The following is a 12,307-nucleotide window of genomic DNA, read 5'->3' as shown; positions in this document are numbered from 1 at the left end:
ACAGCGATACAACAAGGACATGTACAATCCCCTTCCTTGTTTCCCCCAAATCCTGATTTTTAAGGAGAGGAAACCTGTATGCTCTGACATATATGAGATGTATAGACTACAACCCATATATGCTGTTGGTTACTTAAAGCACTAAGTCACTTCAGGAAGCCTGCTGGAGTTTCTGACCCTCTGCCTTAAGACTGGATCTTCTCATTGTGCTTTGTATATGTTTTGTAGAGTTTGCTGCTTGAGGGGTTCTGCTGCTGAGCAGACCTAGCGTTGCTTGAGCGCACCTTGGAGTCACACTTTCCATAAGGTTTCAGTGATAACAAACAACTAATCTGCATCCAGGAACATTGCTCACATTATGCCATGTATGCATGGTTTGAAAAGATAGGCTGCAGCATCCCCCCGGAAAGCTGACTTGAAGGAATAATTCATTCCTGAGAACACAGGCAAATGAATAAATGAAAGCGCAGGCACTGCAGCAGCAGAGACTCAAGCAAATCGTGTTTTCTGAAAGCTTAGGAGCATTTGGGGTCCTCGAAAGGTTAAAATTCTTACCTCAGGCGTATAAATAAAGGCTTTACAGCAATAAAGACATTACTGTCATTGTTAGCAATTAATAATATTGTAATGAGCGCTGCACACAAAATTTATCCATGACTGCTTTTAGTAGGGGAGAGACTCTAAAGATTTCAGCTGACTGGAGAGCAAATGACATATCTCATATACACCCCCCACCCCCCCCCCCCGGGAAGGTTTTGGTGAATTTCCAGAAGCAGCATTTCCTCCTGCCCTGCGTGCCACGGAGGCGAGAGGCCAGCCCTGGCCCACAGTCACTCCCTTTCTGCCACTTACTAGAAACGTGGCACTTGTAAAATAGCTCTGTCTAGACAAAAGCATTTGCCAGCACTCTCTGGCAATCATCACTTCATAAGCACTAAAGAAAACATCATTATTTGATATTTTTGCAGTGCAAAACTAATTCCACGGCGAGACAATTGTATCTCCCATAGCACCTTCTACTTTGACAGAGAATTCCCATGCAGCAGATGATCACCTGCAACCTCAGGGAGCATCGTGAGAAGTGCAGTCATGCTGGGTATCCTGCCTCTGGAGAGCAGAGAACTGGGAGCTAAGCTGTCTCTACAGCAGGATTTTCCAACAAAACTATTCCTGTTTTCAGACAATTAGGTATCCACTGAAAACAGGAAATTTTCAATAGGAAGTGGCTCTCTGGGAGAAATTATTTCTCAAGCAAATTATGTCTTGGGATTTTTTCTTTGGTCACAAAAACCCCCCAAATAATTCTCATTGCAGTGGACTTGTGTGTGACGTGTTGTTGCAGTTGCAAGAGAGAAAAATTAGGGATGCAGCTCACCAACAGTGTTATGCTGGTTTAGTATTCTACTTTAAGAGAATTAATTCTGATTTACTGAGAAGTCTTGAAAATAAAACATGTTGCTTTTTGTTGAAGCTTTCTAAAGGAGAAAGGCAGGTTTTGTGTAGTTACTTTTCCTCTCTGTTGCCGGAAAAAGGCATTGCGCTCTAAATGTGTGAGGAAGGCAGACTGTAGTAAGTTCTCACCTGTGTGACTGTGAGCAGAAGCGATCTGCAACCAAAGAACTGTGCTGAAGTAAGATGCGGGCGGGGGGGCAATACTGCATAACCACCACCCATAAAAGTCACAGGGAAAATGGACAGAGTCATGTGAGCCGATTCTGCACGTTCTCTCATTTTGTTGTTCCCTGCTGAAGCATTTAAGGGGTTGAATCATTAACTCACAATTTGTTCCTACAGGTTGGCAATGTCAAGTCTCAGTCACCAGCATGGTACGGCGAAAGGGCTTTCTGCAGAAGCCCCAGAGGCTGTGAGGCTGCTGACTCAGGCATCAGTGACACAGCTAGAAGACAGCCTACCAAAGGGAAAGGCAACCGTGAACACTGACAGTTCCGACCCTGCTTCACCGTCTAACCTCGAGGTATCTCAGTACTCAGCATTACTTCATGGTATAAAACCTTCCGCTCACATACACGCTTTCTTTCCAAAATGTCAGTAAATTTAAATGGACAGTGGCTTCCTACTGCCCTAAAAAGGACCCTGCTCTGGGTGCAGGGATGATTGCTGACAGAAACCACTTAGCAGTGTTGCAACAGCTTTCAGTGTGGTTGGAAAAAGGTTCCTGCTTACTCGATGCACAAGAAAAGCATGAAGTTGCGCTCTCAGCACAATGCTAAAGGAACAAAAGCAAAAAGTGAATGTTGCTGTGATATAGTCTTCTCACAGTAGTTCACAGAGAATAGTCAATGCCAGCTCCAGAGCAGAGCCACGGTAAAAGAATACTCAGAATTAAGTACAACAGCCTTGCTAGACCTGCTGTGTGGTTAGGCAGCATTAGAGACAGGATTTCATGTACTGCTGGTCAGGTCTGTAACACTCCATCTGTGTGAACCTGAGGAAGATGGAGGAAAGGCAAATGAACACCTAACCTGGATGATACTGCAGTAGGAAGAGTTCCTTCGCGTTCTGCTACTGTGTTTTTATGATGTAGACTGTACATAGTTTGTTGGTGCTCCAAAGAGATGCTAGGAACTCATGGTACGAATTGCACGTTGCAGTATCATTGCTCTGCTGCAATCTTTCACCTGCTTGTAGCACCAGGGTAAACAGTGTCGTGGGTGGCTGTGCTCGTCAGCTGCTTGGGAATATTTTCTGTAATGTTAAGGGCTGTCATGCTGCAGTCCTTACCTTTAGTTGGGTTGTAATTTCTTTTGTGGTAGTCTTTTGTGGTTATCAAGGTGACTTTGATTTCTAAACTGGCAAAAAACCGCTGTGCTGTGCTGGTTTGTTGCCAAGAAGGGTAGCTTGGACTATCACATTTGGTCTTGAGAAGCCCAATTCAAATCCCTGCTTTGCCAGGTTCCCTTTGGGAATCCCAGCCCTGAGTGTTTCTCATATAGTGGGATTGTCAGAGAAAAGAACTTAAATATACCAGATGACATGATAGATGGTAGCTGCATTCTGCAGCAGTAGCCTGCAGCTTCACCTGAAATGGGTAAGGACATGAATGGAGAAAGTAGGATTCCTTAGTCTGGGAACAGGCGGCTGTTGAGCTGTAGTCCTGACTCCGTGGTCTCAGGCTGTTCCCATTGCTTTCTAAGTCATGTTCCCTGTCTGCAAAGGAAAGAAGAATGATTCCACGACTTCACATGTAACTGTGAGGCTATTTAAATGTTGAGAATAGCTTTTCATGATGTAGAGTGTTATTTTATTATAAAGCAACTTTTGGGCTGCCCTGCCCTGTTAGAGCATGTTTGCTTCAGTACTAACTGAAATGATCCCTGAACACAGCTGTCACTTAAGTATTTTGAGATCTTTCAGGAGCGATGGTGTGCTATAAATATGAATTATTGGTATTTTTTTCCATACAGAAGGCAGTTCTTTCATACTTCATTCTATTGCTTTCTTAAGGTAAACAAAGAACAAAGCAAGGAAGCCTTTCTCTGGAGGTGAAAGCAGTGTACATATGTAGCTCTCTCCTTGGAAAGCTTCTATCACTGAATGGCGTGTGAAGTACTTTCTGTCTTTGCACGTCCCAGTTGCCAGAGATTAAAGGCATGCTACAATGCAGCGCAAGTTCTGTACTGCTTGTTACTTAGCATTTCTCATCTCCCTTCCTTTAATAACTAATACTCTTATAAGTAAATCCCACATATATAGTTTATAGAGGTCTTTTCTGCTATTTTTCTACTATTTAGAGCTTTTTGCTACTATCCTGTCTGCTCTCTGATTCTGCTAGTTGCCTTGGTTTGACATGGTTTTGCAATCGAGTTGTCCTTGTTTCTTGAATTGCTGTGCCGAGGATCATAGTTACTTTCAGACAGGAATGTTAACAGAACATTTGCTTCATGAGCATGTGTTAGGTTCCTCTAAATGACTGTCCTGTCTGTCATTCAGAATTTTTCCAGCAGATGTGCTGAAAGGAATATCGTTCCAGACTTGCTCTCCATTAATGGGCATTTTGGACCTCATTTTCTTGAACTTGCTTTTTAGCTCAGAAGTATAGAGAAACACCCAGATGGCTGTAACCAAAGTCAGGTGGGCTATAGCGGGTACCATAGGGAATGGGAGCATCTGGGAGGGAGGATGTAACCTCTTTATTCTTTCTGTACACCTTAAAAGTAAAGAAACCAATGGTGAAACAATAAAGTTGCTAAAAAGGGAAAGGATTCATTGCATTCCTGACCAGATGCGTGTTTCCTTGTACCCTTTTGGATAATATAGGCCCTCTCCTACAGGACATCCTTTATGTATCTGTCCATCTGACATGCTGAGCTTATATTGAAGCACATCATCTGCTACCTGTTGATCTTCCATGCTCCTTTTACTGTTCACTGGGCCTCCAAGTCTGTCGTATAGCAGCTGTAAGGTAGAGCGGCACTTGCTGGCTGATGCTGCGTGTTTAACCAGCTGAGGTTCAACAAGAAGAGTGTCAGACACCAGCAGTTGGGAAGATTTCTTTTCAACATACAGTGCTCCAACCACAAGGGCTGGCAGCACTGCAGACTTTGATTGACAGATTTTGTCCTACCTCTGGTTCCTGAAGCCTGATTTCCATGATGCTGAACCAAGCTGTCGAGATAAATCTTGTCCCTTTACAGTCTCATCTCAATAGTTTCCTTCCCTCAGCTCTTCTTGGCTGCTGCGTGGTGATGAGGCTAACAGCCGTCATCCCAGTGCCCTCTGCAGGGATGTATAGCATAGCCTGAAGCCCATGCCATGGCTTTTAAAGTCAGTTTGCAGTCCCAAGATGTGGGTGGTGAAAAAGCCTGACTTGAGAGATTTTCAGCCGAAATCTGAGGTATTTAAGGCATTTGGTGCTCCTTCGCACAAGATCTGATGAAGCAAATTTTGTCTGTCTGAATTAGAGTCTTCTTGTGCCTAGTAGATTGGTTAAAATGTTCCTGTCGTTTATTACAATTGAATGCCATGAACGCTAAACAAATTTCAGGAGCAAAGCTCGAGGATCAAATCTCAGTAGGCAGCTATTTGTCTAATGTCCTACTTTTTTTCACATCTCCTGCAGGAAGCAAATAGCTTTCAGTTACACAAGAACCTGATTATTCCCTGAAATACTAAAACTCAAAATTGCCCCTTTTAAGGATAATTTCTGCTTTCAGGGGCATGCATAGTACCCTTTGAAGATATTGGGGAACACCAGTTGCAAATTTAAAGACAGGAACAGTCTGCTTTCCCTGGGGTATGCAGTATTTCCCCAGCAGAGCTTTTTCTACTCCAATCCCTCCGTTACTTTTGTGTTCCTAATTATTTATATAAGTGTAATTGACTTGCAAGACATTCTTGGCTTTCGGTATGCATTGAGTGAATTATTGACCCATCACATGGGTCATTGATGTGAGGAGACGTATGAACAAACTGGGTGCAAAATAGCTACTTTGCATTCTTAATAGCAAATGTAAGCCATTAATAACTTTGCTGCTTGATGCACTCAGAGCCTGCACAATTTTAGTTTGACATGCATATGGCTGAGTTCATCCTCAGTGTAATTTGAAATTCATCGGGCATGGACTTCATCTCCTTATGCTACTTAAAAATCTCTCCTGTGTTGAGATGTGATATGCTAATTTCAGAGTTTATGGCTGACTTGAGATGTTACATTTGAAAAATCAAATCCAATTAAATCAACTTATTACCAAGGTCAGAGAGCAGTATTCAGCACATTCTATTCCTTGCTATTTCACAGCAAAGAGTAAACTTAGTGAGCATATTGTGCTCAACCCATAAACAAACTGATCTGCCCTAATAAGAAGGCTTCTGGCTGTAGGACCTAGGAAGCATAGTCAAGTGATAAAGCATTCCTCAGCATCCAAATATCTGAGCTCAATTCCTGGCTTTTCACTTTTTTTTTTTTTTTTTTTTTGTTTGTTTTGTGTGTGTGTGTATTAAGGGACAAACATTCTCCCCTTTGTGTCTGTTTCCCCATTTGTTCATAAGATGCAAGTGGAACTAGGGTGTTGTGTGGATAAATTCAATGACTGTAAAATTCTTTGAGACCTCTTGAATGTGTTGCTGTGGACCGGCAACACAGCATCAGCCCACCGTAGTCAGAACTGTCATGGAGCTCAGATTTTAGAAGAATATAAATGAGAGATGCCCAATTGCTATCTTGGCAGAAACTTGTTTGTTATCTAAGAAGAAGAAAAGCTTCTGTGTGTAATATCTTAATATTCTCAGCAAGGAGTGAAACAGAGGGGAATATACTATGCCTTTGAGATGGACAAATATTAAGCCGATTTGCAGATACTTTTGCAAATGAAAGTCTTAAGTTTAGATTTATTACAAGTTCCCACACTGTGCAAGTCTTTGTATTTAAATTACACTATTGGCAAGTTCCTGGTGGCTCCTTCTGCCTCTTATTGTTCCGCATCTAATGCATTTCCTGCAGGAGGTCCCTATATTCCAGACAAAACCAGACAGAAGAGTGAGAAGAATGTTGAATTCTTAGATATCCTTTATAAATAGCCTACTGTCTCATTTCCAGTGGAAAATACAGTTTAACCTGCACAGGCATCTTACATCTTTCCCATTCATTTAGGAGCTTAATTCTTGTTGGAATTTTCTATGGTGTTGATTCATTCCACCAACCCGAGGGGACTTACTGAAGTGCCAACTTTAGCAGCTCAGGTGCCTCTGAGTTCCTCTCGGTCATCAGAAACTGGCATCTCAAGGTGAATTGTTTCCATCTAATTACTCCTCTCAAACTTACCTGTATCTTCAGCTACACAAGCTGCTCTAGGTACCAAGACTTTGAGTTATGTTTCTGCTTCTGTTAAGTACCTAATTTGAATCTGGGACTAAATTACTTCCAAAAGCAAGGCTCTTACCTCAGATATTAATGAGCTTTTAAAAATCTTGCACTGGTTGCTCTAGTTCATGCAGAATTCAGTTACGTAGCAGACCTTGGGATGTCATTTGAGATTTCCAGAGTCCTAGTAAAGTGGTGTAAACCCTGTGAAGGATTTATTCACACCTCACTTTTACCCCTCAACATGTCAAAAATGTTAGAAAAGCCCAGACAAGCTAATTCAAGAGACACTAGAGTTAGAGTGTATATGAGGACTGGAGGAGCTGTTCTTCAAGGCATCTCATCTCACCTGCCCACCACCAGCTTGTGTGAGCAACCTGGGTTGCTCAGATTAGATCACACCTCCAAATTTTAGATGAATAAAGGAAGTTGAGATTAACTTCCTTGTTTTATCTCTTGATATTAGCAAACATTCACATACAGAGTGGCCATTCGGATCGTGGTAGTTGTATCCTGTGAAGCAAGTGTCATTCGTATAGGTGCTTGTTTTTCTCTTTGGGAAAGAAATTCCTAGGGCTTCGAACAATATGTACATTTCTCCCTACAGTGCAGAAGGTAGTTGGGAGAGTTTATTAAAGTATGAGCCAACTGAAATTACTTTGCATTTATCATGGAATACTGCAGAGGAAGCATGCTCACATGTCATAACCCTGCGTTGTGAAATCAAGAAACGAATAAAACCGTCTTACCTCTGTGAGCACTCAGTACGGAGTGTGCAACCTCATCAGCCGCTCACAGCCTGATTGGGGTCCAAGTTACCTGTTCTGTAGAAAAGACTTGTGATGATATTCAGGGTGGGCTAACAAATAACTCTGAATCTTCACTATAAAGCTCCTTTTCTCCAGTACGCAGGCTGAACTACTTCAGAACTACTGAACTACAGTCCTGTTTTGCAGACAAGAGATAGAGCCTTGGGGTATGTAGTGCTTGCGTGTCTTTAGGTGGATTGTGCTGCCGAAGGAATAGGCAGCCAGCACTTCTGTAGCAACCTAACTGGGAAGTCCTGTGCCAAACTCCCCTCATTCCCATCATAGCCGAGAGACTTAAGGATGCCCCTTAGTTATCAAGTGTTAAGGTGAGCTCTCATAACAGTAGAAACACAAGAGTAGCTTACAGGTGCAGGGTGCTTTGAACTCCATGGCTGGCAGGTGCTTTGACCATGACCACCCCCCCTTCAAGAACCACCCAGTTACCCCAAAATATCACTGCTTACCAGGTATAGGGCCGGGTCCACAGAGCTTCAGCCAAGAAACGTGAGTTCCCAGATGTGCTCTCTCTTACATTTCTCCTGAAACAGTAAGGACAAACAACAAATCTGGATGGAGCTGGAAACCAGCAAGAAAGCGAAAGGAAATGAGACATGAGAGCCTCTTTCCACCACCTGTCTCACCACCTCCCAACCCCCATCTCCTTCGCACCCAAATACAAATCCATGATTAAGACTTAGCGCCCTTTGCCCTCATCCTTCCCCACTCCACACATTGCTCCCAGTAAATAGGGCTGTGTTTCCAAGTCCTCACACGCTCCCCCCACCCCAGCTGCTTGCTGTCTGCTTTTCAACCTGAGAGCCCGAGAGTCCCGTGCCCTCTGCTCACCCATCTCAAGCACACACGTGCTCATCTGCTCGCCTGTACTCAGCCAGGAGCACAGCAAAGCAGGGTCGGGATCCAGCAGCCCGAACTGTGCTGGCATGCACAACAGAAAATTATGTCTGATCAGATGGGTCGGTGTGTGCCAAGGCTTTTGTGCAAAGGCAACTACAAGACTATGCACAGAAGGAGAGCGTGCTTGCTGCTGCTGACACTGCCCAGCAGGAGCGGACTGTTTTGAAGTTTGTCATGCACGTACCGCTGCTCAGAAGCCTCTGGTGTGATTAGGTATTAGCCAAAAGGATCAGTTGCTGGGCATTGCTGTATCTGCATTAAAACTGAGCGGGTCAGTCACTGTTCTATGTACATGTAACACCTGGTAACACTTAGACGCTGATGACCACAACTCTTTTACACTACACCTTACTGGGCTTTTTAAATAGAATGTAAGAAAATAGTGGCAGTTATTAGATATGCACCTGTGGAAAAACGTTGTGGTATAGGAAACAGAGGCAATCGGTACAGAAGGGGCACCTGTTACGTCCTGTTCATTCAAACCATTACTTTGTTATTTTCATAATTTGATTCTATAATGGAGATCTTCCCCCTCTTGTGCAGTGAAGTTGCATCATGCAGAAAATTGGTTTGTTTTAAGTAAGAACTTTTATGGTGTTTTTCATCCAATGTTCTCAGAGAACATTACTAATAATTCATTAAAGCAGCACTGTCAGCTGGAACACTTTTAATTACAATTTTCTGACAAGTCAACCCTTAAGTGGTATGCCCTGATTTTTAAATTTATTACTAACACACATGCAGATTTTTCTTTTTCCCTGCTGATGTTTATATAGGTTGAGAAAAGTAATTGACTGTGAGATTAAGGAAGCGAACCATGCACTACATGTTGTCATGCCCAAAATGGAAGATAATTTAAGGGTGGTTACTTTCTTTAACAGTAGTTTTGAGAAACTCGTTACTGTAGCCTCTGAGCGTCTTAGTGCATCTGAATGTGGGAACTTCTGCTATGTGCAGTTACCGCTGTGAAACACGTTGAACTTAAGGTATAGCTGTGAAAATGGCTAACTGCTACTTGTTAACTGTCTGGGTATACATCCTCAGCGTTTAGGCAACTCTGAGGTGAAGACAGAATGTCTGGTACTCGTGCAGGGTTAAAACAACAGTACTGGCAGTTACCCCACAACAGAATATGCTGTAAACTTGCACCCTATGCCATACTTCAAGGCTCCTCCAGCACCATGTCTCTGTCAGAAACACCACTCAGCATTCCCAGAGAAATGCAACGCCTGAACTGCCATCTTCTGCCTTCTGTATCTGAGATGACTACAGCAGATGCAGAGATTTTCTTTGATTATGTTTTCTTAAGCCTCAGTAGCCTGTTTTAGGTGAGCAGAAACTGAAGCAGAGAACCATCAAGAGGGTTGCCCAAGGAAAGGCAAGCCAGTGAGTAAGCAGACTAGAATCCAAACATCTTGTTCCGCAAAAATAGGCTCCCTGGTTCCCTTGCTGTAGTCGTTAGGTAACGATTTTGTGCAAGGGAACAGAAGAGACAGTCTATCTAGAAATATTGTGGACTTTCTCAGTCAGATATCAAGAAAACAGTACGGCACTGAGCCTCTTACCTTGTGTCTTAAGCAGTAAAGGTGACTGCAGAAGGGAGGTGGGAGAAAAAGCTGCCCCAGCTTTGCGTCCCCTAGACCATGCGATTTCCACAGTACTTTGGTCCAACAGCTTCTGTACCAAAGGAAGAGAGCCCAAGGCCTCTTTGGCTTTTATGTGTGGCTGTGTCAGCTCGGACTGGTTGCCAGCTCATCTATATGCAATGGCTCATTAACATAGTGGCTCAGTTTATATATTGTATGTGAAAGGCAGAGAAATGGCTGCTGGGTGGATGAAAATGACAGTGGAAGTGTTGAGCTGCCAAAGTTAGAGAAATTAATGCAATATTACCTGAAGAAGCTGTCGTTAATCTTACAGTCACCAATATTGGGGTCTCTTGTCTCGTCCCACCAGTACAAGCACAAGAGGAGTATCCTGACTATTTGTGAGGATCAGTCCTTTTCTTTGCAAGGGCAGTGTGGTTTTGGAAAGAATCCGATGCCTCTCGATACCTCCCATATTGTGCAGAACCATCTGCAGTTTGATTTATTTGACCTATGATATATTAGATGCATGTGCCCTTGCCCAAATTCCTGCGTAGACTTCCCTGCCTAGATTTGAGTTGAAAATCAGAGTCCATCTGAACTCTTTGCAGAGGACTGACTGCAGGAGTTAACCCATTGCTGTGAAGTTGCTCTTTCTCTCTCTGCATTGCTGTCATCTTGGAGTTTAAAGAAATGTACACCTATTGTATTTCTCATTCCTTTGTGGGAGCACCTTTGCATCCTGTTGATAAGGGATCTCGTGATTTAAGCCTGGAATCATCCCACTTACCTACAGGCACACAAAAATGAGGTGTCAAAAAAAAATAATTCTTCTGTTGATTCCCTCTCACATTTGGAAGGCATCTGAAGATGCATTGCCTTGTAGAGGTGCCCATCCTTCCCCATCAGTAGGGAGAGAGCTTAGATGGCTGGAGCAATTTATATCCCTATCTTTTGCAGGCCTACTATAAATAAATCAGTTTTACCTTCAATATTACAATCCCCAGACTGGAAGCTGCTTTCCCCTTGGTTATACAGCAATAAGAACTCAGTGCTTCTAGCCACCTACCAGGGACAGGTGGAAGGCATCCTGCAGGCAGGGTCCTCTGAGACTTAGAGGAAGTTTAGAACAGGATTTGTATGTTAAAAACAATTATTTAAGCTCGGGCAGAGCCAGATCTGTTCACACAGTTGAAACCAACAGGAGCTTTGTGACTCAGTGACGCAAGCGTTTGCCCCAGAGTGTTCTGAAGACAAAAAGGACTGATATAAAGAATTAAGCTCTGTTATTAGCCATCCCATTGTTTTAATAACTCCATCATTAATAATAAATTTGATAATACTCAAGCAACGCTTTTCATCTCCAAAGCATGTTAATCCATCTGTTACATCCCTTAACGCTCCTGTGAGGCAGGTATGCTGTTAGTGATACCAACACATATAGGCTTTCCTAGCACCAGGAATTGATGATGGAATTGCTCCAGATAGTGTTACCGGGAGCTAAGTGACGTGGTTTACTCTAAAATAATCTGGTTATTTTTAAACTGTGTCTAGTACAGGCAGGAATCCTATCCTTTTCACCTATTGGCAGTTCATGATGCTACAAATTAATTTTCTTGCATCGCACAACATACTGCAGATTGTTTAACATAATTTTTCAAAGCAGCAAGCTAGTTCTCCTGCAATGAAACTCAATGGGATTTTTTCCTACTGGCTTCAAAGAGCATAGTTGAGCCCTTAAAGGGATTTACTTCTGTTAAATATTATCCTCAAAACTGAGAAATTAAAAGCAAATGGGCTTTCTTCCTTTTTCCTCTAAGACATGTCAAAAGAATATTACAAAAAGAATAGCTTTCCACAGCTTTCAGAAACTCCCCAAGTGAATTTCAATTGCAGGTTTTTAGGAAAGAATGTAATTAACAACTTTATTCAGTCTGAAGCCAGAAAATTCTTTCTATATTTGGCATTAAAAAAGCAGAGCAGGAGGAGGGGAGTAAACGACCTAGATTTTCACAAGTGACAAATGACTCCTAGGTGCTCTCTTTGAGACCCCTTAAATGTCAGAGATTCCTGCAAAGTACACTGCAAAATGACTTCTCTTTGTTGTGTCTCGTGTTGGACATTCAAAATCACCCAAGACACTCTTGGAAACCTAAGCTATTGCATCTGTTAAACTG

At 42.7% G+C, this 12,307-nt stretch overlaps 1 protein-coding gene across 3 annotated transcripts in view; it reads left to right on the top strand.

The window, feature by feature from the left end:
* Positions 1-12,307, top strand: part of KCNJ5 (potassium inwardly rectifying channel subfamily J member 5) — a 124,524-nt gene that overhangs the window by 16,578 nt on the left and 95,639 nt on the right. For all 3 annotated transcript variants that reach the window (XM_055728670.1, XM_055728667.1, XM_055728669.1), the window contains exon 4: positions 1,795-1,975. The gene's annotated coding sequence lies outside the window, so the exon portion shown is untranslated. The remainder of the gene's footprint in view (positions 1-1,794; positions 1,976-12,307) is intronic.

Source organism: Falco cherrug, chromosome 17, assembly GCF_023634085.1.
Source record: "Falco cherrug isolate bFalChe1 chromosome 17, bFalChe1.pri, whole genome shotgun sequence".
NCBI classification, from domain to species: Eukaryota; Metazoa; Chordata; class Aves; order Falconiformes; family Falconidae; genus Falco; species Falco cherrug.
Note: the sequence above shows the minus strand (reverse complement) of the source record. Positions and strands in the feature narration are given on the sequence as shown.